Source organism: Branchiostoma belcheri, unplaced genomic scaffold, assembly GCF_001625305.1.
Source record: "Branchiostoma belcheri isolate BF01 breed outbred unplaced genomic scaffold, Haploidv18h27 scaffold344, whole genome shotgun sequence".
Taxonomy (NCBI): Eukaryota; Metazoa; Chordata; class Leptocardii; order Amphioxiformes; family Branchiostomatidae; genus Branchiostoma; species Branchiostoma belcheri.
Window position 1 is genome coordinate 16582 of NW_017803959.1, and position 2646 is coordinate 19227.

The 2646-nt window shown below is 33.6% G+C and overlaps 1 protein-coding gene across 2 annotated transcripts in view; it reads left to right on the forward strand.

Annotated features, from left to right (window-relative positions):
• Positions 1 to 2646, forward strand: part of LOC109475705 (citrate lyase subunit beta-like) — a 17864-nt gene that overhangs the window by 1900 nt on the left and 13318 nt on the right. Inside the window, exon 1 of one of the 2 annotated variants that reach the window (XM_019776468.1) lies at positions 236 to 264. The exons of the other annotated variant lie outside the window; for it this stretch is intronic. The gene's annotated coding sequence lies outside the window, so the exon portion shown is untranslated. Of the gene's footprint in view, positions 1 to 235; positions 265 to 2646 lie in introns of those variants that run through there. 2 annotated transcript variants of the gene reach the window in all.

The window sequence follows — 2646 nt, forward strand, 5'->3', positions numbered from 1 at the left end:
CCAATTGGAAACATTATCAACTCAAAACGTAAGAAAAAAGCATTTAAGCGGCTGTCTCTCATGGATATTAAAATATTACAAATCTTATACAAAAACATTTAGGAAGGGAAATTCCTGTTACATATCCTTCTCTACAAAAAGAAATGATAACTACATCCGGGGACTTGAAATTACCATATATAAAAGTTTGGGAAGTCTAAAACTGGGCAATATTGAGTCTTGTTTGTCTTGAGAACATTGTCTTCAGGAGTCTTTCCGTGACAGTTGGGTGTTTTATTTCTTTCTCCGCAGATATGTTGTTGTCGACCTTAAGATTCACGCGTTAGAACTCTATAGTCTAAAACAGAGGTTTAGGTTTCTGCTTATGTTTGGCGTGTTTTTTTTTTTTCAAAAACTTTATTGACCAAGCCACAAAATATTTACAAAATATACACATATACACAACATACAATGCACTGAACAGAATTATAGATGTCTAAAGGACATCTCAGTTACAAAGAAATAAAATAGGTTGTGTTGAATGCTTTCCTTATCTTTAGATTCCAGCCAGGATTTGTAAATGACAAATTTAGCTACGGTGATCGCCAGAATGATATTTGTATCTAAGACTTCCAAATTTTGATCCATTCCCAAAAAAATTGACAAATTGTTTAGCTTAATTCTAGTGCCATGATAAATGGTCAATCTATTTTCAACATTTTGCCAGTAGCTCCCCAACCTTTTGCAATTAACAAACATATGAATGTAGGTTTCCTTAACATTACATAGTGAGCACATTGGACTATATACTTCACCAGCTTGATTCCTAATTTTCCATTGGTTCAGTTTCACTCTACATGGAAGAATATTATGCAATAGCTTGAAATTGAATTCTTTCAATTTGTTTTCTTTAATATTTACTACTAAATTTTTCCATAACAATTTCTTATCCAGATTTGTAACATCAAGTGTTTCACTCCAGTGATCAATACATTTACTTTGTCTTGTTTCTTTTGCTTTTATCTTATTGCATAATATCTTGGATGTCAATTTCTCTAAAGGAACAAAAGTAGTATTAAACATTCCAAGTTGCTGTGTTCCCAAACACTGTTGTTCCCCATATTTACTCATCACACTCAAAGACATTTTCCAATGTTTTGGTATAGCCATACAAAGATTATTATGTTCTGCCAGAAAGTTCCTGGTGTCGTTCAACTTTACTAACAAATTCTGTGCCGTAATAAACTTGCCTTGTAGGAAGACATCTTGAATTTTTACGATACCTGATTTAATCCAGGTTTTATAGTATAACGTTCTATTGTCAAGTTTAATGTAGTGGTTACCCCATATTATTTCATTCATTATTTCACTCATAGTTTGTAGTTCCTTTTTGACACCCCCACCTGCTGAGTGCCAAGCTAGTATAACATTCTTGTAAAAATTTGGCATACTAGTAGTAGGAAGTTCTGGACAATCATTTTTCAAACAAAAGTTCATCCTAAACAACATGTCATCTTTACCACACTCATTTAAATAAACCCTAGCAATAAGTTTCCATTGGGCATTTGGCCCCTGACAAAGTCTTTTTACCCAACTGGCTAGAAAGCCCTGTATCTGAGATCTCAGGTCCACCATTTGTATACCTCCTTCACAGTATTCTCCTATCATACACTTTCTACTAATTTTATCCTTCTTTCCATTCCACAAGAAAGACCAGCATTCTTTTTCTACAGTCCTTATTACCCATTCAGGTGTTTCAATGTTCATAAAATTATAAGTAAATATTGATAACGCCAACTGTTTAATAACAATAACCTTACCATATAAAGTTAAATTTCTGTGTTTCCATAGCTTTAATATATTCTTCAGTCTCTCTACCTTCTTCTCCCAGTTTATCAGTTCGCATACCTCTGGATCATTTCCAAAAAAAATACCAATTGCTTTCACTGGTCCTGTGGTCCATTCTAAATCTAGTATACTCTTTTCTTTTTTACCCATGAACCTATTGGTAGAGCTTTGGTTTTGTTTTGGTTGAGTTTTGTTCCTGCCACTTTCCCAAAATCAGAAATAAGTTTAACTGCATTCTTTACTGATATTTCATCAGCCAGCATTAATGTAGTGTCATCTGCGACTTGTGTTATCTTTATTTCTTCAGTACCGTCTTTATGTTGTACTTCAATACCACGGATACTCTGGCATTTCCTAACTTTTGTAGCCAAATTTCTGTAACCAGTATGAAAAGTAAGCAAGACAGGGGGCACCCCTGTCTTATTCCTCTTTTCAAAGTAAAGGGCTCAGAAATCCAACCATTATTTAAAATGCTACTATGTGTGTCATTGTAAAGAATATGTATCCACTTAGTGAATGTTGGACCAAAATTAAATTTTTCAAGCGTTTTATACATGAAGTCTCGTATTTATTGTATCATACGCTTTTTCGAAATCAAGGAATAACAGTACCCCTGGTTTTTCTTCTGCTTTGTGTAAAAAAAGTATGTCTATTAATCAATCTTATGTTTTCACCTATATATCTGCCTTTTATGTACGCTGTTTGATTTTGATGTATTAGTTTTGAGATAACTCTCTTTACCCTGTTAGCCAGTGTGAACGCAATTATTTTGTAGTCACAGTTAAGTAAGCTAATTGGTCTCCAGTTCTTCAGCAAAAT